Source organism: Bos javanicus, chromosome 10 (genome assembly GCF_032452875.1).
Source record: "Bos javanicus breed banteng chromosome 10, ARS-OSU_banteng_1.0, whole genome shotgun sequence".
NCBI classification, from domain to species: Eukaryota; Metazoa; Chordata; class Mammalia; order Artiodactyla; family Bovidae; genus Bos; species Bos javanicus.
Genome location: NC_083877.1, coordinates 19,482,963 through 19,510,830, shown reverse-complemented (window position 1 = coordinate 19,510,830; position 27,868 = coordinate 19,482,963).

Sequence of the window (27,868 nt, the reverse complement as noted above, 5' to 3'; positions counted from 1 at the left end):
CCTGCTGCTGTTGATCTTTGAGTTGTCTCACTGTCTTCTGTTTACTTCTTGGCCCTTCTATCACCTGTTGTTCAACAAATTTCTTTCATTGATGTCTTTCATTTTCAATATCCCAGTGGTTTCTATTTCCTGGTGAGACCTTGACTGATCCCACACTTTAAGCAAGAGCTTCACTGTGGGGCGAAGACAGGAGTCTGGAGCCTTGGGACAGAGGGGAGAGGATGGGACTAGAGACCTCTAGGTTGGAGATCGCTGGAGACTAGGTTGGAGAGTCATTGACGTAGTGGTGGAGGTAAAGCATAAGAGCACCGAAGTATGGAACCATGAGAGCAGCAAGACTGATTACACAGTGGAGAGGAAGTTCACTACTCATGAAGAAACCCATCCCAAATTTTCTTGATCCCAAACCCATCAGGAAAATTAATCAAAAACTGCCTCCCTCACACATGCACAAATTGTTAACATAGACCAAATTTCATTTTTTCCACAGGCCAGTCCTTATGGTTTTCAGCAAAATATATCTTGCTGCCTTCCATATCTTCTCTACTGTAACATGTAACATTTCCACTTATTCTTTTGTTAAAATATCCATTTATTTGGCTGCACCAGGCCTTAGTTGCAGCACATGGAATCTTTTAGTTGCAGTGTGTGGGATCTAGTTCCCTGACTAGCAATCGAACCCAGGCCCCCTGCAGTGGGAGCATGGAATCTTAGCCACTGGACCACCAGGGAAGTCCCTCTTCCACTTATTCTTGATGGGGCAAGATTTCTGGGGCCCTCACCCTCCTGACCTAGTTGCTCTCCTCTGGACATGCTCCCACTTAGCAGTGTTTCTTCAGTCCTCGGGTGAGACGTGGGTCTCTAATGTTATCCCATCTTCCTTGCTGCAGACATTCAATCTCTACTGATGGATCCAAGACTGAATTCCCTTTTGGAGCTGTGAGGCCAGCTACTGGTTCACCTTGGGTTCTCAGACATGTCACAGAGCAGGAGAAAGGATGAGCCCTCCATCTGAGCTGAACTTCCCCATTCCTGTACATGGTATCTGGGTGGGTAATTCAACATGCATTCCCTTCTCCTTGCCCACCTCCACTCTGGAGGCTGGAAAAATGAAGTCCTTTCTCTCCCAGCTTTCTCTGAACCTGAAAGTCACTCAGTCATGTCTGACTTTTTGCAACCCCATGGACTATACAGTCCGTGGAATTCTCCAGGCCACAATACTGGAGTGGGTACCTGTTTCCTTCTCCAGGGGATCTTCCTAACCCAGGGATTGAACCCAGGTCTCCAGCACTGCAGAAAGATTCTTAACCAGCTGAGCCACCAGGGAAGCCCAAGAATACTGGAGTGGGTAGCCTGTCCCTTGTCCACCAGCTGACCCAGGAAATGAACCAGGGTCTCCTGCATTGCAGGTGGATTCTTTGAACCTAGTTCTGGCCAATTAAATATGAATGCAAATTGGTTGAGGGCTTCTGAGAAAGCTTTCACCTTCCTAATAAAAAGGACAGATGTCTCTGGAGCCATCCTTTCCTGGTCCTACCTGCTTTAACACAGTCATAATGTGTCCCTAAGAGAAACACCTAGAGAATCTCAGAGAGGCTGGCTTTGACGCTGTTGGGCCACTGAGCCAACGATGACAACCACCTACCTTTGGGCTCCTTGTTCTGTTAGGAAAATTGTCTGAACCAACACAGTGGGAGAAAACATTGTCAATTTATATTACAAAGAGCATGCATGCTTAGTCGCTCAGTCATGTCTGACTTTTTGCAACCACCCGGCTTCTCTGTCAATGGGATTTTCCAGGCAAAAATATTGGGGTCGGTTACCATTTCCTCCTACAGGGGATCTTCCCGACTTGAACCTGTATCTCCTGCATCTCCTGCATTGCGGGCAAATTCTTTACCATCAGGGAAGCCTCTACAAAGAGTTAACATCTCTAATATTTAATCGAGTTTCTAAAATAGAGAAATGAGCAACAATTTAGAAAAATAAGCAAGAGATATGAACAGACCATTAACAGAAAAGAAATGCAGATGAATGGCTCTCCACTGTAAGAAAAGATGCTCAACCTTGCTCATCACAAGAAAAATGTAAACTGGGATTTCATCCTCATCTATTAGAAGGGCCCAAATTCAAAATTTTGACAACTACTCCATCAGTGAAGCTCTGGGAAATAGACATGTTCATAATTTGGTGGTGGGAATGCAAAGTCAGACAATCCCTGTGGAAAGGAATTTGGCAAAATTATCTAAGCATTCACTCTTCAACCTAGCAATCCCACTGGGAGTACATCCCAAAGATAAAATGGTAAAAAGACAATAATGTGTGTGCAAGGCTATTCATTACAGATCTAGTTGCAAGTACAAAAGCCCCCTGACTCTTCCAACAATAGGAGTTGTGGAATAGAACATCGTAAATCTATATCATGGAATTGTATGCAGCCATAACAAAGAATAGAAATCATTTCTATGCACTAGTAAAGAGAGGTTTTCAAGATACATTTCAATAAGGTAAGATGGTTTAAAAAAAAAAAAGTGTATAGTATGCTACCATTTATCTAAAAGAGTGAGAAAACTATATTTTTAATGTAAACATAAATCATATTTTTTTATCAAAAATGATTACCTAAAAAAGAGGGAGAAAGCTTGTACAGGAGTCAAGGATATAATAGAAACTGGACTTCTTTAAATACACCTTGTTTTGTAGATTTGACTTTGGACTTATATAAATGTATTCCATAATTATAAGGTAAAACGTTATTTTAAAATCAACCTCTAAAAATTAAAATTAAGATGAAACAAGTAAAACAAAAATGAATCTCTGCCCATTAAAAATATTTCAAATATTACATCAAACTTGCTTTCCTGGGATAAACCCAATTTGATAATAATGCATTACCTTTTTTTACCCATTGTGGGATTCTGTTTGCTACCGTTTTGCTGAGGATTTCTACTTTTTAGTCTATGTGATACAGACCTATTCTTTCCATTTCTCATACTGTCCTGTTTTCTAAGGCCATATGAGTCATATTAACAAAAAAGAAAAACCATATGATCATCTCAATAGATGCATAAAAAGCATTTGACAAAATCCAATATCCCTGTATGACTTAAAAAACAGATGTTTCAACAAAATAAGAATAGAAGAGAGATCTTTAGCTTGATAAAGAAAATCTATGAGAAACCTACAACTAATATCATGTAATGGTGATCTTGAGACCTGTATGCAGGTCAGGAAGCAACAGTTAGAACTGGACATGGAACAACAGACTGGTTCCAAATAGGAAAAGGAGTACGTCAAGGCTGTATATTGTCACCCTGCTTATTTAACTTATATGCAGAGTACATCGTGAGAAACGCTCGGCTGGAAGAAGCACAAGCTGGAATCAAGATTGCCGGGAGAAATATCAATAACCTCAGATATGCAGATGACACCACCCTTATGGTAGAAAGTGAAGAAGAACTAAAGAGCCTTTTGATGAAAATGAAAGAGGAGAGTAAAAAAGTGGGCTTAAAGCTCAAGATTCAGAAAACGAAGATCATGGCATCCAGTCCCATCACTTCATGGCAAATAGATGGGGAAACAGTGGCTGACTTCATTTTTCTGGGCTCCAAAATCACTGCAGATGGTGATTGCAGCCATGAAATTAAAAGACGTTTACTCCTTGGAAGGAAAGTTATGACCAACCTAGACAGCATATTAAAAAGCAGAGACATTACTTTGTCAACAAAGGTCCGTCTAGTCAAGGCTAGTAGTCATGTATGAATGTGAGAGTTGGACTATAAAGAAAGCTGAGCACCCTAGAATTGATGCTTTTGAACTGTGGTGTTGGAGAAGACTCTTGAGAGTCCCTTGGACTGCAAGGAGATCCAACCAGTCCATACTAAAGGAGATCAGTCCTGGGTGTTCATTGGAAGGACTGATGCTGAAGCTGAAACTCCAATACTTTGGCCACCTGATGCGAAGAGCCAACTCATTTGAAAAGACCCTGATGTTGGGAAAGATTGAAGGCTGGAGAAGAAGGGGACAACAGAGGATGAGATGGTTGAATGGCATCACCAACTCAATGGACATGAGTTTGGGTAAACTCCGGGAATTGGTGATGGACAGGGAGGCCTGGTGTGCTACAGTCCATGGGGTTGCAAAGAGTTGGACACAACTGAGCAACTGAACTGAACTGAACTAAATCACCTATATATCAAATCTAATGAAATTTACCCCCAAAAAGCTGCTAGAATTAATGTTGCACTATTACAGGATACAAGATCAATAGCATACACAAATACTACTTAGGGACAAATCTGACAAAAGATGTGAAAGATCCAAACACTGAAAACTATGAAACATTACTGAGAAAAGTTAAAGACCTAGATAAATAGAGAGAGACTTCCCTGGTGGTCCAGTGGTTAAAACTCACTTCAGGGGACATGGTTTGATCCCTGGTTGGGGAACTAAGATCTACTAGCTGCAGAATCCATCTACAACAAAAGATTCTGTGTGCCATACCTAAGACCCAAGGCAGCCAAAAAAAAGTAAACTAAATAAATGGCGAAATATGTTGTGTTCAAGGGTAGGAAAACTTAATAAGATGTTATTTCTCCCTGAATTAATATACAGATATAAAGCAATCCTAACCAAAATACCAGCAGGCTTTTTTGTAGAAATTGATACGCTGGTTCTGAAATTCATACTGAAATACTGAAGACCTAAAGGAAACAAAATAAAGTTATAAAAGAAGGAAAAAGTGGGAGGACTAACTGCCTAATTTAAAAACTTACTCTAAAGCTACAGTTATCAAGATAAGTATTGCTGCAAAGACAGGCAAATTAATAAAAAAAGAAAATAGAATCTAGAAATAGATCCACACGGGGACAATTGATTTTCAGCAACAGTGCAAAGGCTGTTATATCTTTAATGGAGAAAAGATATTCTTTTCAACAATGCAGGAACAACTGGCTCTCTATATGCAAGAAAATGAACTTTGATTCATACCTTGCAGTATTAACAAATATTAACTCAAATGAATCATGGATCCAAATGTAAACACTAAAACTATAATATAAACTTTTATTTTTTCAATCTTATTGAAGTGAGCTGATTTACAATGTTGTGTCAATTTCTGCTGCACAGCAAAGCAGTTCACTTATACATATATATATTCTTTTTCATATTCTTTTTCTGTTATGGTTCATCACAGGATACTGAATATACAGTTCCCAGTGCTATACAGTAGGACCTTTTTGTTTATCCATCCTGTGATAATTGTTTACATCTGCTATCCCCAAACTGGCTTCCCTGGTGGCTCAATGACAAAGAATCCCCCTGCAGTGCAGGAGATGGGGGTTCGATCCCTGGGGTCAGGAAGATCCCCTGGAGGAGGAATTTGCAACCCACTCCAGTATTCTTACCTGGGAAATCCTACGGACAGAGGAGCCTGACAGGCTACAGTCCATTAGGTTGCAGAGTCGGACATGACTAAGCACACACACACCCCGGCCATCAAATTTGTCTGTTTTACCTACACCATCAAGTAAAAGGATTGAAGTTCTTTCCAAGCTGGCTTAAATACTCAGCTCCATATGTTGTTGTTCATGGGCTCACAAAAGAGTCAAACATGACTTAGCCACTAAACAGCAACAACAAATCCCAAACTCCCAGTTCTTCCCTGCCCTCCCTCTCCCTTGACAACCACAAGTCTGTTCTCTGTGTCTGTGCGTCTGTAAAACTGTAAAACTTTTAGAAGAAAACATAGGATAAAATCTTTATGATCTTAGGTGAAACAGATTTCTTAATACAATCTATAAAAGAAAAATTGATAAACTTTTTAAAGATTAAAACTTTCTGCTCTTTTAAAAATACTGTTTTAATTATTTTATTCTTTTAATTGAAGGATGATTACAATGTGTTGGTTTCTACCGTACAACAGTGCAAAACAGTGATAACTCTCTCTGTATGTATATGTGTGTGTGTGTGTGTGTGTGTGTGTGTGTATCCCTCCCTCTCCAGCCGCCCTCCCAGCCCCCTCAGTCTCACCCCTATGGGTCATCACCGAATGCCAGGCTGTGCTCCCTGTGTTATATAGCAGCTTCCCACTATTTATCTCACACATGGTCGTGTACATGTCGATGCTACTTTCTCAGTTTGTCCCACCCTCTCCTTCCCTTGCTGTGTCTACAAGTCCCTTCTCTCCATCTGTATCTCTATTCCTGCCCTGCAAATAGGTTCCTTAGTACCATTTTTCTAGATTCCATAAACTGAAAGGGAAGCCGCTCAGTTGTGTCCAGCTCTTTGCAATCCCATGGACTGTAGCCTACCAGGTTCCTCAGTCCATGGAATTTTCCAGGCAAGAGTACTGGAGTAGGTTGCCATTTCCTTCTCCAGGGGATCTTCCCAACCCAGGGATCGAACCGAGGTCTCCTGCACTGCAGGCAGACGCTTTACTGTGTGAGCCACCAGGGAAGCCCAGATTCCATATATATGCGTTAATATACCATATTTGTTTTTCTCCTTTTGACTTATTTCACTCTGTATAGCAAGCTCTAGGTTCATCCACTTCACAATTGATTCACATGCATTCCTTTTTATGACTAATATTCCATTGTATATATGCACCACAACGTCTTTATCCATTCGTCTGTTGATGAACATCTAGGTTGCTTCCATGTCCTGGCTATTGTAAATAGTGCTGCAGTGAGTATTGGGGCTCACACATCTTTTTGAATTATGACTTTCTCAGGGTATATGCCGAACAGTGGCATTGCTGGGTCATGTTAGTTTTATTCCTAGTTTCTAAGTAATCTCCATAGTGTTTTCCACAGTGGCTGTACCAATTTATATCCCCACCAACAATGCAAGAGGGATCCTTTTTCTCCACATCCTCTCCAGCATTTACTGTTTGTAGATTTTTTTATGATGGCCATTCTGACTGGTGGGGGTAGTACCTCATTATAGTTTTGATTTGCATTTATTTAATAATGAGCAATACTGAGCATCTTTTCATGTGTCTCTTGGCCATCTGTATATCTTCTTTGGAGAAATGTGTTTAGGTCTTCTGCCCATTTTTTGATTGGGTTGTCTAATATTGAGCTGCATGAGCTATTCGTATATTTTGGAGATTAATCCTTTGTCACTTGCTTTATTTTCTCCCATTCTGAGTGTTGTCTTTTCATCTGGTTTATATTTTCCTTTGCTATGAAAAAGCTTTTAAATTTAATTAATTCCTACTTGTTTGTTTTTGTTTTTATTTCCATTATTCTAGGAGATGGGTCAGAGGGGTTCTTGCTGCAATTTATGTCAAACAGTGTTCTGCCTATGTTTTCCTCTGAGAGCTTTATAGTTTCTGGCCTTACATTTAGGTCTTTAATCCATTTTGAGTTTATTTTTGTGTATGGTGTTAGAGAATTTCATTATTTTGCATGTAGCTGTCCAGTTTTCCCAGCACCACTTATTGAAGGGGCTGTCTTTCCTCCATTATATGTTCTTGCCTCTTTTGTCAAATATAAGGTGCCCATAGATGCACAGATTTATCTTTCTATCTTGTTCCATTGATCTATATTTCTATTTTTCTGCTACTATTAAACTGTCCTGATTACTGTAGCTTTGTAGGATAGTTTGAAGCCTGAAGCCAGGAAGGTTGATTCCTCCTGCTCCACTTTCCTTTCTCAAGATTATTTTGGTTATTCGGAGTCTTTTGTGTTTCCATACAAATTATAAAATTTTTTGTTCTAGTTCTATGAAAAATGCCATTGGTAATTTGATAAGGATTGCATTGAATCTGTAGAATGCCTCGGATAATGTAGTCATTGTCACAATATTGATACTTCAGATCCCAAAGCATGGTATATCTGTTTGTGTCTTCCTTGACTTCTTTCATCAGTGTCTTATTGTTTTCTGCATACAGGTCTTTTGTTTCTCTGTTGTTGTTCAGTCGCTAAGTCATATCTGACTCTGGACTGCAGTGTGCCAGGCTTCTCTGAACTTCATTGTCTCTGGGAGCTTGCTCAAACTCATGTCCGTTGAGTCAGTAATGCTATCCAACCGTCTCATCTTCTGTTGCCCCATTCTCCTCCTCCCCTCAATCTTTCCCAGCATCAGGGTCTTTTCCAATGAATTGGCTCTTTGCATCAGGTGGCTAAAGTGTTGGAGCTAAGGTAGATTTATTCCTGGGTATTTTATACTTTTTGTTGCAATGGTGAATGGAATTTTTTCCTTAATTTCTCTTTCTGATTTTTCACTGTTAGTGTATAAGAATGCATCAAACACCATAATCAAGTGGGGTTTATCCCAGGGATGCAAGGATTCTTCAGTATACACAGATCAATCAATGTGATGCACCATATTAGCAAATTGAAAGATATGATCATTTCAACAGATGAAGAGAAAGCTTTCAACAAAATTCAACAACCATCTTTGATAAAAATTCTTCATAAAATGGGCATAAAAGGAAACTGCCTCAACATAATAAAGGCCATATACAACAAACCCACAACAAGCATTGTTGTCAATAGTGAAAAACTGATAGCATTTCCTCTAAAATCAGGAACAGTACAGGGGTGCCCACTCTCACCACTACTATTCAATACAGTTTTGAAAGTCCTAGCCACAGCAATCAGAGAAGAAAAAGAAAGAAAAGGAATCCAGATTAGAAAAGAAAAAGTAAAACTCTCACTGTTGGCAGATGACATGATATAATACATAGAAAACCCTAAAGATGCCACCAGAAAATTACTAGAGCTAATCAATGAATTTTGTGTATGGTCACAGGGTTTTCCCAGTGGTTTAGCTGGTAAAGAATCTACCTGCCAACGCAGGAGACACAGGAGACTCAGGTTCAATCCCTGGGTCGGGAAGATCCCCTGGAGAAGGAAATGGCAAACTGCCCCAGTATTCTTGCCTGAAAAAGTCCATGGACAGAGGAGCCTGGCAGGCTACAGTCCACGGGGTCACAAAGAGTCAGACATGACTGAGCGACTGAGCATGCAGGCACTCACACATAGGATTCAAAGTTAATACACAGAAATCGCTTGCATTCTTATACACTAACAGTGAAAAACCAGAAAAAGAAATTTAAGAAACAGTCCCATTCACCATTGCAATAAAAATACTATTAAGAGAATAAAAGATAAATCACAGACTGGAAGAAAATATCTATAAAACAATTCTTTTAAAGAACATGCACACAGAATATACAAAGTACTTACAAAACTAAATAAGAAAACAAACAACCGAATTAAAAATGGGCAAAAAAATTTTTTAAAAAGGAATACATATGGATAGTAGATAAGCACATGAAAATTTTCAACATAATTAATCATTTGCTATTTTTGTTGTTTTTAGTTGCTAAGTCGTGTCCAGCTCTTTTGCAACCCCATGGATTGTAGCCTGCCAGGCTCCTCTCTCCATCAGATTTCCCAGGCAAGAATGCTGGAGTGAGTTGCAATTTCCTTCTCCAGAGGATCTTCCTGAGCCAGGGATCAAATCCACATCTCCTGCATTGGCACGCAGATTCTTTACTGCTGAGCCACTAGGGAAGCCCAATTAATCATTAGGGAAATGCAAACTAAAACCACAATGAGACATTAAAATGACTAAAATTAAAAATACTGACCATACCAAGTATTGGCAAGGATGCAGAGAAACTGGAACACTGCCAGTGGGATTATCAAATTGTGCAACTACTTTGGGAAATAGTTTGTCAGCTTTTTAAAAAGATAAATATAGACTTGCCACATGTTTCAGCCTTTCCACTTCTGAATATTTACCCAAGAGAATATAAGCACATATCCTAACAAAAACTCATAGATGAATGTTCAAAGAATATTTGTAAAAGGCAAAAACTGTAAATGACTCAAAGGTCCATCAACAGATGAATAGATTAAACAAATGGTAGTGTAACCATACAAGGGAACACTACTCAGCAATAAAAAGAATGAAATGTTGATAGATGCAACAACACAAGTGAATCTCAAAATAATTGCACTGACGGAAACAATATAGACAGAAAAAGGCTCCATACTGAATGATTCCATTTACATAAAACTCTAGAACGCGCAAACGAATCTATATTCAGTCAGTTCCATTGCTCAGTCATGTCCAGCTCTTTGAGACCCCATGGACTGCAGCACACCAGGCTTCCCTGTCCATCACCAACTCCTGGAGCTTGCTCAAACTCATGTCCATCGAGTTGGTGGTACCATCCAACAATTTCACCCTCTGTCGTCCCCTTCTCCTCCTGCCCTCAATCTTTCCCAGCATCAGGGTCTTTTCCAATGAGTCAGTTCTTTGCATCAGGTGGCCAAAGTACTGGAGCTTCAGCTTCAGCATCATTCCTTCCAGTGAATATTCAGGACTGATTTCCTTTAGGATTGACTGGTTTGATCTCCTTGCAGTCCAACCGACTCTCAAGAGTCTTCTCCAATACCATAGTTGAAAAGCGTCAATTCTTCAGTGCTCAGCTTTCTTTATGGTCCAACTCTCATATCTATACATGACTACTGGAAAAACCTTAGCTTTCACTAGATGGACCTTTGTCGGAAAAGTAATATCTCTACTTTTTAGTATGCTGTCTAGGTTGGTCATAGCTTTTCTTCCAAGTAGCAAGTGTCTCTTAGTTTCATGGCTGCAGTCATGATCACCATTCTGCAGTGATTTTGGAGCCCAAGAAAATAAAGTCTGTCACTGTTTCCATTGTTTCCCCATCTATTTGCGATGAAGTGATCAGACCAGATGCCGTGATCTTCATTTTTTGAATGTTGAGTTTTAAGCCAGCTTTTTCACTCTCCTCTTTCACTTTCATCAAAAGGCTCTTCAGTTCCTTTTCACTTTCTGCCATAAGGGTGGTGTCATCTGCATATCTGAGGTTATTGATATTTCTCCTGGCAATCTTGATTCCAGTTTGTGATTCATCCAGTCTGGCATTTCACATGATGTATTCTGCTTATAAGTTAAAGAAGCAAGGTGACAATATACAGCCTTGATGTACTCCTTTCCCAATTTGGAACCAATCTATATTAACAGAATATAGATTGGTTCTATATTATCAATGATCAATCAATGATTGTCTGATACGATAAGCAGTCTCTAAAATGACTCTTAAAATTGCCACTTCCCTTGTGTAATTCCTTTTTCTTGAGAGTGGGCTGGACCTATCTACTCTGATGAACAGAATATGGCAAAAATGATGAGACTTCACTTCTAAGATTAGGTTATAAAGAAATGATGATTTCTTTCTTTTTCTCTCTGATGAAAACAGCTGCCATGTTGTAAGCTGCAATAAGGACAGGCTGATGGGAAATGAAATGGAGCTGGAATGGAAATGGAGCTTGTTAGAAATTGAATCCTGCCAACATACATATGAATGAGCTTAAATGCAGCTCTTCCCCTCGTCACGCTGTGAGAGGAGGTCACAGCCCTGGTCAATATCTTGATAGCAACCTTGGGAGAGCCCTTGAGGCAGAAGCACCCAGGTAAGTTGTGCCCAGATTCCTGACCCACAGAAAATGAGAGATGATAAATGTTTATTGTTTTAAGCTGACACATTGAGGGGTTATTCCTTACACAGCAATAGATAACTAACACACATGTAGACTGGAGTAGGGGCAGGTGTCAGAAAGAGGGATTGCAAACTGACATGAAGAAACTTTTGGTGGTGAATGGATGTGTTCATTATCTTGATTGCTGTGGTCTCAAGGGCGTACATATATATCAAACCTTACAAATTTATACACTTTAAGTACATGAAATTATTGCATATTAAGATATAGCTCTACAAAGGTGTTTTTTGAAACGTTTGCTGAAAAGTCAAGTAAGAAAAGGATTTCATCAGTGGATTCAATAACATGGAGGCTATCAGGAATGACTTACTATCTGGATTTGCCCAGGACTGAGGTGGTTCCTAGAATGCATGATATTCCATTTTAAAAACTGAGAAAGTCTCAGGCATATAGGAATGAGCTGGTCACCCTACTGTTGACACTAACAAGAATAATAGGTGCATCCATTGTGGAAATCAGTTGCAACCTTGTCTAAAGTTGACTTAGTGGGACAATGGGGACACTACATCTCTTCAGGAGTTTTGTTGCTATAGGGAGGAGAGAACGGTGGGAAGAGCCAGAAGGGGTATGAACTCAAAGAAGTAAGCTTTTTTTTTTTTAATTGGAGTATAATTGCTTTACTACGTTGCTTTACTTAGTTTCTGCTGTACAGCAACGTAAATCAGCTCTACATATGCATATATCCCCTTCCTGCCGTCCACCCCCATCCCACCCTCTATGGCATCACAGGGCACTGAGCTGAGCTCCTTGTGCATAAAGCAGCTTCCCCCTGGTTTCTCTTTTACACGTGTATACACGTCAGTGTTGCTCTCTCGGTTTGTCCCACACTCTCCTTTCCCCCTCACCGCCATATCCATATGTTCATTCTTTACATCTACATCTCTATTCCTACCCTGCAAAGCTGTTCCATTTCTCTCAATTCCATATATAAGCATTAATATATGGTATTTATTTTTCTCTTTCTGACTTCCTTCACTCTTATGATAAACTTTAGGTTCATCCACATCAGTACAAATTACCCAACTTTGTTCCTTTTTATGACTGAGTAATATTCCATTTGACTATGACAAAGCCTTTGACTATGTGGATCACAATAAACTGTGGAAAATTCTGGAGGAGATGGGAATACCAGACCATCTGACCTGCCTCTTGAGAAATCTGTATGCAGGTCAGGAAGCAACAGTTAGAACTGGACATGGAACAACACACTGGTTCCAAATAGGAAAAGGAGTATGTCAAGGTTGTATATTGTCACCCTGCTTATTTAACTTATATGCAGAGTACATCATGAGAAACGCTGGACTGGAAGAAACACAAGCTGGAATCAAGATTGCCGGGAGAAATATAAATAATCTCAGATATGCAGATGACACCACCCTTATGGCAGAAAGTGAAGAGGAACTAAAAAGCCTCTTGATGAAGGTGAAAGTAGAGAGTGAAAAAGTTGGCTTAAAGCTCAACATTCAGAAAATGAAGATCATGGCATCCGGCCCCATCACTTCATGGGAAATAGATGGGGAAACAGTGGAAACAGTGTCAGACTTTATTTTTTTGGGCTCCAAAATCACTGCAGATGGTGACTGCAGCCATGAAATTAAAAGACGCTTACTCCTTGGAAGGAAAGTTATGACCAACCTAGATAGCATATTCAAAAGCAGAGACATTACTTTGCCAACAAAGGTCCGTCTAGTCAAGGCTATGATTTTTCCTGTGGTCATGTATGGATGTGAGAGTTGGACTGTGAAGAAGGCTGAGCGCCGAAGAATTGATGCTTTTGAACTGAGGTGTTGGAGAAGACTCTTGAGAGTCCCTTGGACTGCAAGGAGATCCAACTAGTCCATTCTGAAGGAGATCAGTCCTGGGATTTCTTTGGAAGGAATGATGCTAAAGCTGAAAATCCAGTACTTTGGCCACCTCATGCGAAGAGTTGACTCATTAGAAAAGACTCTGATGCTGGGAGGGATTGGGGGCAGGAGGAGAAGGGGACAACAGAGGATGAGATGGCTGGATGGCGTCACCAACTTGATGGACGTGAGTCCGAGTGAACTCCGGGAGTTGGTGATGGACAGGGAGGCCTGGCGTTCTGCGATTCATGGGGTCGCAAAAGTCAGACACGACTGAGCGACTGAACTGAACTGAATAATCCATCATATACATCTTCTTCTTTATCTTTATCCATTCCTCTGTCAATGGAAATTTAGGTTGTTTCAATATCCTGGCTACTGTAAATAGTGCTGAAATGAACATTCTGGTACACGTGTCTTTCTGAATTATGGTTTTCTCAGGGTATATGCCCAGTAGTGGGATTGCTGGTCATATGGAAGCTTTATTTTTAGTTTTTAAGAAACTGCCATAGTGGTTGTATCAAAATTGGAGCTAATTAAATTTAAAAGCTGCTGTACGGCAAAGGAAACCATAAACAAGATGAAAAGACAACCCTTAGAATGGGAAAAAATATTTGCAACCAAAGTAACTGATAAAGGATTAATCTCCAAAATATGTAAGCAGCTCATGCAGCTAAATATCAAAAAAGCAAGCAACTCAATCAACAAATAGCAGAAGACCTAAATAGATGTTTCTCCAAAGAAGACACACAGAGGGGCCAAGAGGCACATGAAAAGATACCTATCACTGCTTATTATTAGAGAAATGCAAATCAAGACTACAATGAAGTATCATCTCCCACCAGTCAGAATGCCCATTATAAAAAATCTACAAACAATAAATGCTGGAAGCAAGTTTTAAGATGGGAGTCATTACAGCCAATTTGTGTGCTAAGCAAAGTAATCTAGTACAGAGAAAATTTTTATAACACTGAGAAGAGATACTTGCAGAAGAAAAGGCCTCCAGTAGGTGAGAACGACTCGTTGAAGGCAGTTTCCTCGAGTGTCCTGAGGATCCCTCCCAGGCCCCAGAGGCTCCCAAATGGATCACAGGACCCAAAAGTACAAGTTCTCTCTTCAATTCTGAGAGCTAAGTGACTCACGCTTCTATAATCTCTCGTATTTTGAGGCAACTAAGGGTTACTTCCTAGTAACCCTTGGCTCCCCAGGTGGCGCAGGGGTGAAGAATTCTCCTGCCAGTCATGAGATGTGGGTTCAGTCCCTGGGTTGAGAAAGATCCCCTGGAGTAGGAAATGACAACCCACTCCAGGATTCTTGCCTAGAAGTTTCCAAGGACAGAGTAGCCTGGCAGATTACAGTCCATGGAGCCACAGAGTTGAACACTATTGAACGACTACGCCATACACACACAACCTAATGAATGAGTCATGAAATGTAACTAAATGTGCTATTCATCAATGAAAATGACCCCAGACTTTGATTGTGTCCTTTGCTAAGAAATCTGGCTGCCAGCAAATCTTTAGCAATGTTGTCAAATTCCTACCCTGTGTGAACATTTGCAGATGGTTAGAATTTCACAATTTGGGGGAAGCATTTTCAGTATTTCATCAGTATTACCCCAAACTGACTATGGTTTTCTCATTGTTGATGACCTTGCTACTTTTATTAAACGTCTCTTTTCACTGAGCTTTAACATTATCCATTTAGCTTTTCACAGGTCGTTAGGTTAATTTCACAGTCTATAGTGATTCAGGCTTGCATCAATGATTTTTAACTGATAATATTCCTGTAATAGACTTCAAGACCCTGTAAGTCTGATGTTCCAATGTAAATTACTCATATCTCTATTGCCTAAGGAGGAAGGTGCATGTCTGTCTGTTGCACTGCTTGTGAATATTATGTACTTGAATAAGTAAAATAAAATTATTGAGTTATTTTTAAGCTTTTAGGAAATTGTTTTATAGCACAAAAATTTAGTAGGTATGTTCATATTCTTCTAAGGTAACTAGTAAGTGAATTATTTATTCTGTTGGCAACATAATATATATAACTTGCTGTATTTCTTCTCTTTCTTCGTAATCCTGGAGTTTTTTCCTAAAGGAAATTCAAGTGGATGGGAGAACACAAAACCTTCTGTTCTCTCTGTAGGACTTGCATGCATGCTCAATCAGGTCTGACTCTTTGTGACCTTATGGTCTATAGCCTGCCAGGCTCCTCTGTCCAGGGAAATTTCCAGGCAAGAATACTAGAGTGGGTTGCCATTTCCTCCTCCAGGGGATCATCCCGACCCAGGGATAGAACCTGTGTCTTTTGCATCTCCTGCATTGGCAGGTGGATTCTTTTACCACTGAGCCACTTCCCTGTAGGTGCCACAGTCAAAAAGTTTGGGAGACCTGATTGTAGAGGGCTCTTTAGGGCTTCTCAGGACAAGGCTTTGTGCCAGCTTGGGCAGAGTTTACATCTCCCAAATCATGTCAGCCATGGTTTTCCTAATTCCAGGCTAGCCCCACAATTGTCCACAGGCCAGTCCCTCTTCCTAAGGCGTGCCCAGTGGACGCTGTGGCTTTGCTGCACAGGAATAACACTCCATTTTCTGGGCTGTGTCTTTCCTTTTTTTTTCTCTTCTCCTTTGGCTTCTCTTTTCCTTGCCCCAGGATTGACTGTTCTAACTATAGTTTTCTAACAGGTGTGCAGCCAGGGCAGGAAGGCTGTGGTTCAGCTGTCCCCAGACACATGGATTCTCTCCAACTGTCTTGCTGGAACCACGGGGCCCTGAGCACACTCACTGAGTGAGGATAACCCTACCAGGGTCATGGCAGGGGGAGGGACAAAGCCAAGGGAAACTTTTCATTCCCAGAGTAAAGTAGGGGCCAGGAGAGTATACAGGTTATCCCTAGACCTGGGAGCACTGCTCAGGTTCAATAAGGAATCAGAGTGAGGTTCTATTTTCCCATTCATGGTAGATACTGCCAGATGTCTACTCAATATTTATCCCCACCTCCTTCTTTCTTTAATTATATAACCCTCATCTGAGCCTCACCTGGCTAGAGTAGGCACCCACTATGGAAGAGCTACTGCTGTATCATTTAATCCATGAGTAAACTCACTGTGCAGAAGAGTCTGTGCCTACGCTCAGTGATTTACCTGAGATCTCACTGCCAACAGGTGGCAGATCTGGGTTCCAAACCCAGGTCTGTCTGACTCAGAGATTTGTCCTCTTGCCTCTCTACCTCCTATCTCCCTAAGAATAGAAAGAATACCCATGCAGAGGTAGGAGCCTTACAAAACATCTGTGAGACCCAGGCTTATCTCTGGGGATAAGATCATCCCACAGAACATGTGGCAAGCATTCCCCAAATTTCACTCCCCTCTCCTAGTGCATGGCACAGAACTTGTCACAGAGTGCATGCTCCATGGGGAAAGAAGAAGTGAAGAAGAGAGACAAAGGGAAGAAAGGAGAGAGGGAACAAGACATCAATCAGACATGTCCTTTTAAAATATTTATTTATTTGGCTGCACCAAATAAATTAGTCTTAGTTGCAGGCATGCGAACCCTTAATTGTGCATGTGGGATCTAGTTCCCCAAGCAGGGATTGAATCCAGGGCCCTCTGCATTCTGACCACAGAGTTTTAGCCCCTGGACCACCAGGGAAGTCCCAGTTAGGCATATCTTTGGCTACCTTCCCCAGGCCCAGCCCCAGGGCCCAGGTTTAAGGATAGTCTATCAGTTAGGACTTATGTTCAGTTAAGAGAAACAGAGATGGAACTTAAACATGCAGAGTCTATTGTTATTTTTCCCCCACACAACCAGAGAGGTAGGTAGTGGCGTCGTGTTAGTGATTCACAGATGTCAGGTCTGCAGTTTCTGCTTCTCCTCATGCTCACAAAATGGCTGCTGCAGCTCTAATCATCACAATCTAGGCAGAAAGAAAGAAAAGCTGATCTTTCTTAGAAACTTTCAAGGTATGTCTTATTGGCCAGAACTGGGCTGGGAAATGTAACATTTCAGTTTTATTTGGTTTTAGCAAAGTTTCTTTGCTCTGTCACATCTTTCCCTGCCTCCTTCTGTTCTCAGTCCCAGGAAATGATCTCTAATGTACAAAGGAGGCTCAGCTCATACATGTACCCTGATAAGAAAGGACAAATCAGGTCCTGCTGATTTGAAGATTCCAGCTGATGATGAAGATTCTAGAAAACGGATCCAAACCCCAGAAGTTTCAGACTTGACTTTCAGAGTACAAGCTCTGCTTCCATCTGACCCACTTGGCTTTCTGTAGTTTTATGGCTCCTTTGGGAGACTCCTAGTCCCCAGAACACACAGAGAGGGCAGGAACTGACCACAGCCATGTGGGAGCAAATTCTGGGTCAGTTAGGATGCTTTCAGCTACAAGTAACAGAAAACCTCAACTCAAAGTATCTCTGAGAGAGTTTATCATCTCACATTACCAGGAAACCCAGAGATGGGAAGAAAGAATTCCATACAGGATACTTCAGCACTCCAACTTTTCTCTCTCTGGTTTCCTAAGAGCTATCCCACCCTATGTGTTGGCTGATAGCAAGATCAACACAGATGTTTCCAGGCACCACAGCTGGATGAAGAAGAGAGTCTGTTTATTAGGGCTATGGGTCTATTTATCAGAAGAGAGGAAAGCTTTCCCAACAGGCCCCTGCTGAGTTTTCTTCGTGTCTCTTCTGGTGTCTCCACATGGCCTGGGCTTCCTCACACCATGGAGGCTGAGTGCCATTAGAGAGAGAGGAACAGAAAGAAGCAGATGGAAGTCATATCTCTTGTCATAACCTAGCCTCAGAATTCCTGCAGTGTCACCTCAACCGCATTCTCATGGAGACGGTCACAAAGTCTCATCCAGCTTAAGGATTGGGGAAATGGACTTTAACTCTTGATGAGAGAACTAATACAGTAGAGCCACTTTGGGAAAATACAATCTGTTGCATCAGAAGACCCCTCACTCTTTGCAGAGCCTCCCCTCTCCCCCGACACACCCTCATCACTTCCATATCCAGGTCTTACTTGGCAGGATCTAGATCACCTGCAGAACTCTACTGCAAGGAAGTCTGGGAAATGTTGTTTGGAGCTTTCTAGCCTTTTACAGCCTGGCTTTCCCTAGTGGCTCAGTGCTTAAGAATCCGCCTGGCAATGCAGGAGACGTGGGTTCTATCCCTGGGTCAGGAAGATCCCCTGGAGAAGGAAATGGCAACCCACTCCAGTATTCTTGCCTGGGAAATCCCATGGACAGAGGAGACTGGTGGCTATAGTCCAATGGGGCTGCAAAAGAGTCAGACATGACCTATCAACTAAACAATAGCCTCTATAGAACAGGAATGTAAGCTGAAGTGGTTTGTATTAGGTGGTGAATGAAACAGCTTACAAGTCTGCCACAGTTCAAAAAGAAGAAAGAGGGAGTAAATAAACCATTGGAAAGTGGTTCACGGGGTCTGCTATAGATCCTTACCTTTTCCAATTTCTACTGCTTAACTCTTTCCTGTAGCATTCAACAGGTATCTATTGAGCATCTCCTATATTTCAATCAAGCTAGACTAAAAAAGACAGATAGGGATTTTAGAATCTATGAAAGACAGGCTTAAACAAATGAATAGTTATTATAAATAACTATGCATTTACAATTGCTGTAAGGGCTTTACAAAGAAGTAGTATATTCTGTCCTTCCTGTTCCCACAGAGATACCTTGCCAGCCAGTCTGATAGGAAACTTCAGGCATTAGAGACTGTCCTGAGCCTTTCTTCATAAATTATCTATAGTCATTACAGGACAAAGCTCATCTAGGTGTTCAGATATTACTCGGTGTATTAACTACTCAGAGTTAAGCAGTAAAGATTAGACAGGTAAGTAAGTGTTTAAATAAATGTAAAATTCTTTAACAGGCTGGTATCAGCGATATCTGGACAGACTTGGCACTAACCAAAGAAAAATGAAGACTTTGGCCTCAAATATGGAAAAGTTCAATTCCAGATATAATCCTGGTACTGACAAGTGGGGTCTGGCTCAAGGCAGAAATGTGAAATTTCAGGACCAAAGCCAACATTAACTACTTGTTTCAAGAGATATAAACATTAGATTTTCTCAACATCAGCCTTGGGGAATGAAACCTAAGTTCCCAAGGAAAATCTGCCATTCATTTTCAGGGAAAGTGGGTGTTGACAGTGGGATGAGGTGACTGTGATTGGACTAAGTGTCTGGAAACAATTACATCCCTATTGATCAACACCAAAGGTGCTCTCATGACCCGTGGTCCAGTGATCCCAGAAGGTCTGCGTTTTAGGCTTGTTAAGATGGATTCCCCATTTGGACTAACCACACATGACTCTTTTGGTAGCTAACCAAAAGCTATGTTGATGACATTGTAATATACATTAAATCATGTTATTTCCTCAATTAACATAATGAAGTCAGGGGAATAAACAGCACAGCTTCACACCCATTCTTTTCCTCTCTGATGTTTTCTTCTTAAGAAATAAACACACGGCTTCATTAACAACAAACTCAGAATAAATTAATAGGAGCTGAAATCCGTGAAATTAGATTCACTTTTCTAATTAGCTGAAGAGTTCACAGATACCGGGGCGGTCTTTATCACAGGCTCTCTTCCTCTCTGGAAGGGGATGGCTGTTTGTGATCTCAGAAAATTAAGCCCCCCCTTGTACATGCTACAAAGGAATTTCCGATTGAAGTGTAAATGTGAATTTCCTTTGGCCACCTGGAAGATCATTTTGAAGCTGTGAATCTTGAGCAAATTCCTCATTAATTCCACCCCATGGTTAGGAGATTGTGTGATACGGTAATTTCCATTTTCAAAGGATTTGTCTTTTTCCTAATAATGTCCTCAGCTTCATTGGCATACTCCTCTATGAAGTTCAAAGTGATTTTGAGACTGTTTGTCTTTCATTCTCACATCCCAGATGGAAAAAATAGGGGGCAGGAGAGAAGGCGACTGCTTTCCTTACAGTAAGTAAAGAAAACTGAGGTCAGGGAGCCAGAGGCCCAGGGAGACATGGATCAAAGTTCTTAATATAACTCAGTGGGTCTGTGATGGCCCTGGAACACCCTGATTCTATTCTATTCCCTCCTCCCAGCTCACCAACCATCCCAACTGTCTCCCAAAAGTTCAAAATTATCAAACAGATCCATGAGGCTATAAGTGAAAATTCTGGAACCCTGACACTGCCCCTTCTAATGATTCACTGTAGGTGATCTGAAAGGGCAAAATTTGCCCAATGAAGGAATCAGCTCCTTATCCATAGCAGTTAGCACTTTCTAGGAATTTCTCCACTCATGTATGCATTCATTTATTTGACAAAATTTTATTGAGCACCGACTATGTGTCAGATACTATTCTGGGCACCGTAGATAGAGAAATGAAAAAAGTGAATGAAAATTGTTGTTTTCACAGAAGTTGTTTTAGTGCAGAAGACAAATAGTATATAAGATAAATAAACAAAATATAAGGTTTGTTAAAAGGTAATCAGTGCCAGGGAGAAATAAAGTAGGGGTAGGATTTAAAAGAATTGATGCTTTTGAACTGTGGTGTTGGAGAAGACTCTTGAGAGTCCCTTGGACTGCAAGGAGATCCAACCAGTCCATTCTGAAGGAGATCAGCCCTGGGATTTTGGAAGGAATGATGCTAAAGCTGAAACTCCAGTACTTTGGCCACCTCATGCGAAGAGTTGACTCATTGGAAAAGACTCTGATGCTGGGAGGGATTGGGGGCAGGAGGATAAGGGGACAACAGAGGATGAGATGTCTGGATGGCATCATGGACTCTGTGGCATGAGTCTGAGTGAATTCCTGGTGTTGGTGATGGACAGGGAGGCCTGGTGTGCTGCGATTCATGGGATCGCCAAGAGTCGGACACGACTGAGCGACTGAACTGAACTGAGGATTTAAAATGTCAAGGTGCATGAGGGGCTGAATTTTTAGTTGACCTGAAAACTGCATAGTAAGAACCCAGGAAGAGGTGGAGACTGTAGTGAATACAATAGAAGGTAACGAAGCCTTGTGTGGAACAGGAGTCTTGGTGCTTCCTACAGTCTCTTTTGAAGTACATTTACTCCTGATTACGTATTTGTGAATGTGGCTAATATTTGAAGTACATTTACTCCTCCTGATTATGCATTTGTGAATGTGGCTAATATCTATCCTTCCTAGAAGTTAAGACAGTAATTAATACCTGTACTGAGTTGGAAATAGGGTCTTCGTAGGTGTAATTCATTAAAATGAGGTCATACTGCATTATAGTGGGCCCTAAATTCAGTGACTGGTGTCATTATAAGAAAGCTCTACAGAGGGACTTCCCTGGTGGCCCAATGCAGGGGGTCACAGGTTCAATCCCTGCTCCAGGAAGATCCCACATGCCACAAGGCAACTAAGCCCATGCACCACTACTATTGAGCCCCTATGTTGCAACTGCTGAGCCCTAGAGTCTGTGCTTAGCAAAAGAGAAGCCACTGCAATGAGAAGCCTAAGTACCACACCTAGAGAGTAGACCCTACTCGCTGCAACTGGAAAAAACCTGTGTGCAGCAACAAAGACGCAGCACGGTCAAAATTAATTAATTAAAAAAAACAAAGGCCATACAGAGACACAGAGAACATACATGGGAAGACAACCATGTGAAGATGGACCCAGAAGTTGCAGCGATAGAGCTACAAGCCACTGATGGAATGCCAAAGATGCCCAGCAACCTCCAGAAGCTAAGAGAAAGGCACGAAACAAATTCTCCCTGAGGGCCTCCAGAAGAAACCAACCCTGCCAATACATTGATTTTGGACTTCTGTTCTCCTAAACTGTGAGAGAATACATTCCTATTGGTTTAACCCTCCCCATTTGTGATCATTTGTTACAACAGTCCCAAGAAATCAATACAGACTTTGGTAGCTGTAAGTGGTGCTGCTATAACAAATACCAAAAGTGTGGAAGGGCTTTGGAATTGGGTAAAGAGTAGAGGCTGGAAGAACTTTGAGGTGAAGTTAGAAAAGCCTAGACTGCCTTGAAGAGAACATTAGTAAAAATATAGACCTTAAGGAGATTCTGTCGACAGGAGGAAGTTAAGAGAATGTTTCTATTATCTTAGAGTAAACATATAACATCATGTACAGAAAATTGAGGGGCTTCTCTGGTGACTTAGATGGTAAAGAATCTGCCTACAATGTGGGAGACCTGGGTTCAATCCCTGAGTAAGGAAGATCCTCTGGAGAAGGGAATGGCAAGCCACTCCAGTATACTTTCATGGAGAATTCCGTGGACAGAGAAGCCTGGCGGACTACAGTCCATATGGTCACAAAGAGTTGGACACAACTGAGCGACTTTCATGCACTCACAAAAAACTGATAGAAATATGAACATTGAAGATGACTCTGGTGAGATTGCAGATGAAAATGAGGAGCAGATTATTGGAAAATGGAAGAAAAGTAACCCCTGTCATACAGTGGTAGAGAACTGGGCTGAATTGTGTTCTAGTGTTGGGTAGCAAGAAGGTCTTCTAAGTGATAAGCTTAGATGTTTAGCTAAGGGTACTTCTAAGCAAATTGTGAAAGGTGCAGCCTGGTGTCTTCTTGCTGCTTATAGTAAAATGTGAAAGGAAAGAGATAAATTAGAAGGAACTATTATGCAAAAACGTGAAGAGAGAACTACAGAGGGGCTCATATTCAGCACCTTCGGTTCTTTATACTATCAATTCAGTTCATTCGCTCAGTTGTGTCCAACTCTTTGCGACCCCATGGACCACAACATACTAGGCCTCCCTGTCCATCACCAACTCCTGGAGTTTACTCAAACTCATATCCATTGAGTCGGTGATGACATCCAACCATCTCATCCTCTGTCCTCCCCTTCTCCTCCTGCCTTCAATCTTTCCCAGCATCAAGGTCTTTTCCAATGAGTCAGTTCTTCACATCAGATGGCCAAAGTATTGGAGTTGCAGCTTCAACATCAGTCCTTCCAATGAACACCCAGGACTGATTTCCATTAGGATGGGCTGGTTGGATCTCCTTTCAGTCCAAGGGACTCTCAAGAATCTTCTTCAATACCACATTTCAAAAGCACCAATCCTTTGGTGCTCAGCTTTCTTTAGTCCAACTCTCACATCCATACAGGACCACTGGAAAAACCATAGCCTTGACTAGACAGACCTTTGTTGGCAAAGTAATGTCTCTGCTTTTTAATATGCTGTCTAGGTTGGTCATAGCTTTTCTTCCAAGGAGTAAGCGTCTTTTAATTTCATGGCTGCACTCACCATCTGCAGTGATTTTGGAGCCCCAAAAAATAAAGGCTGACACTGTTTCCACTGTTTCCCCATCTATTTCCCATGAAATGATGGGACCAGATGCCATGATCTTAGTTTTCTGAATGTTGAGCTTTAAGCCAACTTTTTCACTCTCCTCTTTCACTTTTATCAAAAGTCTTTTTAGTCCTTCGCTTTCTGCCACAAGGGTTGTATCATCTGCATATCTGAGGTTATTGATATTTCCCCCAGCAATCTTGATTCCAGCTTGTGCTTCATCCAGCTCAGCGTTTCTCATGATGTATTCTGCATATAAGTTAAGTAAGCAGGGTGACAATATACAGCCTTGACGTACTCCTTTTCCTATTTGGAACCAGTCTGTTGTTCCATGTCCCGTTCTAACTGTTGCTTCCTGACCTGCATACAGATTTCTCAAGAAGCAGGTCAGATAGTCTGGTATTCCCATCTCTTCCAGAATTTTCCACAGTTTGTGATGATCCACAGTCAAAGGCTTTGGCATAGTCAGTAAAGCAGAAATAGATGTTTTTCTGGAACTCTCTTGCTTTTTTGATGATCCAACAGATGTTGGCAATTTGATCTCTGGTTCCTCTGCCTTTTCTAAAACTAGCTTTATACTATACTAGGAGCCTAAAAGTTTGGAAGTGGTCTGAGTCCCTCTAGACCAAAAGAGAGGCTTTGGACCAGAGTAAGTGCTCAATCAATGCTGACAAATAGGCAAATGGACATGTGCAACCTGCTTTCCTGGGTGACTAAGCAAGTCACTTGCCCCTGGGAGGGAGAAATCCCCCAGCCCTGCCCTTTGCAGCATCGCCAATCCCTCACTGTGAGCTCTGACTTCAGCCCCCTCCTCCCCACACTCACTCCCAGATGTGGGTCCCAAACTAGAAGGATAAAACCAGTGGTCATCAGTCCCTGCCTGGTCACTGCTTGGTGTCATCACATCTGGGTTACATGACGGGAATGGGCTGCCCTCTGAAGCACAGCAGCTTGGGGCCAGAGACCCAGAATGCTGGTAAAGAACAGAAAGGAAAGGTGGGCAAGAGCATGCACAGGAATGTCCCCACTACAACATGACCTCACCAGCCACAGAACCATAGACCATGAGGGACCTGACCACGGCACAGGTAGAAATGGAGGCCCAGAGAGGAGCTTCTGGTCAGTGGTTGGTGGCACAGCCATGCCTCAGGCCTGGGAGTCTGACTCCTACTGGTGCATTCATTCTCTCAGGCAGTGACTCTGAAGCCTACCATGACCTCGATCTGCAGGCTTGCCAGGACTTGCCTCAAGCACTGAGGATGGGGTGCGTGAGGAAAGAAAGAGGAGTTTGTCCCTTCCCCAGGGAATCCCCCAACAGAACCCTCTCCCCACCTGAGGCCTCCTGTCAGCAAGGACCCTATGAAAACAAGGCCAGGCCTTGGGAGTGTCTCAAGGTCCAGAACTTGCCATGTTCTTCCTGGTCCATCAAAGGGAAATGCTGCCCCGACTCCAGCCATCCAGGCTTACCCCTTATCCCCAGCCTCTTGCCCCAGCTGCCAATAGGGGCAGCCCTGACACAGCCTTCACCAGCCCCATTGCATCAGCTCCTACCTCTCCCGACTCTCCCACCCTCTCCAGGCCACCCACCTGAGTCCCCCAGAGTTCACAGCCTTACTCCTCTCACCTTCCCTGCCCCTACTCTATGCTGGGCCCAGGGGACAGTGGCGACTCAGAGCCAGCCCTGCCGCTAGGTCCTTCCAGACACGGACAAATAGCTCTTTCCCCTCTGACAAGTAGATTGATGCTTTCCTCTCAGGAGAGGCTCTTAGAGCCTGGGAAATGTTGTCCCTTCTGTGTCCAGAGCAGCTCTGAGAGCACAGAAATGAGGATCTGAGGTCCCTCTTGGCAGCCACCACATCCTCCCCGGGATTTTCCATAAATCCTTGGGTGATGGAGAGAAAAGGACTAAGAAGAGTGAAGGAGGACTGGAGAGAGACACACACCCATAGGCACCCTCGCACACACAGCCTCGGCTGTCACATCCCACTCAGACACGGGCATACACATGCCATGAGGTGCGTGCACACAGAGATGCAAACACGAGGTGCACACTTGTACATGCACACTCACACTGCAGGCACAGCCATAGCAGCACACACTCAGACACATAAATGCCTGCACAGAGTCACACCCAGGTAAATGCACACACAACCATACCCACCTACACAGAGGCCCAGGGGCACTCACATCATCATGCAAGGTCAAGTGCAAACACAAAAACAGTATGGAGGCACACACGTGCTGCAGCCACAGCACACGGACACCTGTGCGCAGGCTGTTTCTCATGAGGTGGCCCAAGTCTCCTGGTCACAGTAGGCACGTCCGGGGCCTCGTGTTGACTCTACCCCAGGGCTGGGTGGTGCCCCCTACAGCCTGGGGTATAGCACAGCCCCCACCTGGCTGGGCTGCAGCCTCTGATTTTGGGAAAAGCAGAAATGGAAAAAGGGAGGGAAATGCACTCTGAGGAAGTTCTTAGCTGAGGGATGTCCTCAGGGGCCCAGCGACAGGGGAGTCTCAGAAAGAAGTATCAGGTGATTGCAAGTCTGGGGGTGTCCGCTAGCCACACTCCTCTCACTGCAGGCTAGGAAGCTCCAACCCAGTGTCCAAACTGACGGGCTACTGTCTGGGCCTGAGGGGGCTTCGGCTCAGGGGGAGGGAACCAAAGCCACCGGGCCCTTGCCCTTCCCTGACCCCTACTAGGAATCCCAGACACAGACCTGCTGCTCCGGCAAATTTCCAGGGGTGGGGCCAGAGGAATCGATGATGCTCAGAGCATTCATAGCCAGTGGAGAAAGCTGCCCTGGGCCTCCCTGACACGAGAAATAAATGATTCTGTGAACAGAAAACCACTCAGAAGCAGCCAGTGTGACCCACTGGTGGGTGCTTCTGCCTTGAGGGACTGCCGCTTCCAGCTGCTGTGGGCCCTGGCCAGGCTGTCTGGGCAGGCAGGGTCAGAATACACAGCATCCAGGCCCTAAGACCCATGACAGCCCAAGCCACAGCCGCCGACAGGTCTGCCAGCAGCCTCCCAACCCCGGGCACATGTGGGACCCGAACCCCGGGGCCCATCCTCTTAGAGAGCAGCTGCTCGGAAGGATCTGTCTGTGGACAAAAATGGGGTTTGTTTCCTTAAACAGAAAATCTTGTTTCTTTATCGTCTCACATAACTCCAAGGCTGCTGACAAACTCAAGAAAGGACGAAATCAAGAGCCGCACAAGATCCCTGGCTCGCCTGAACCTCCACCACCTGCTAAATCTGCCCAATTGTCTCCAGGCATCCCAGAAGGTGACCCACATGTGCTCACGGATGAAGCTGCTCAGTTGCTCTACAACAGCTGCAGATTTATCCCCCTTCCACTAGAGACTGTGTCCGCCTGACCCTGACACTTTTGCAGGGGAGTTCTGGGTCCCTGTAGCACCATCATGGAGGTGGAGCCTATTCCCCAGCCAGGCAAAGTGGGGCAAAACCTCTCTCCTCCCTTGCCATGCTCAGTCAGAGGGGTCCAGAGCAGGGTGCTTTGGCCCCTGCTGCCGTATGGAATTTTAGGGAAATGAGATTTGCCATTCTGACCATCCCAGCCATTCACCCCTCCCAAGCCTTAGACGTGAGCCCATGGAGGCTGGTAATGGAAACAGCGGCAAGGCTGGACCCAGAGCTGCTTTGTCCCTAATGACTCCACTGGGAAAACCCATGGGACTGGTCACCTCTTCTGAAAGAGAACACTGTCTCTCCGGTTGCCAGAAATACCTAGCTTCATCTGAATTCTAGAGATGGACACTGGCTGGGCTTGAACAAGGAGCCCCATTTCACACAGACACCTTTGCAGCCTGCAGAAGTAGTGACCCTACCTTAATGTCAGAAGCAAGGCCACGGTTTGGTGCCACCCACCATCAACTCCACTTCCCAGGTGGCGGAGTGACAAAGAACCCACCTGTCAGTGCAGGAGACACGGGTCCAACCCCTGGGGTGGGAAAACCCCCTGGAGAAGGAAATGGCACCCCACTCCAGTGGAAAACCCTGGGCTACAGTCCATGGGGTCACAAAGATTTGGACACGACTGAGCATGCACTCACATACACACACACACATGCACACACACACACACACACACACACACACACCACAACTCCACTTGAAACTGCCCAGCAGACAGTAACATTG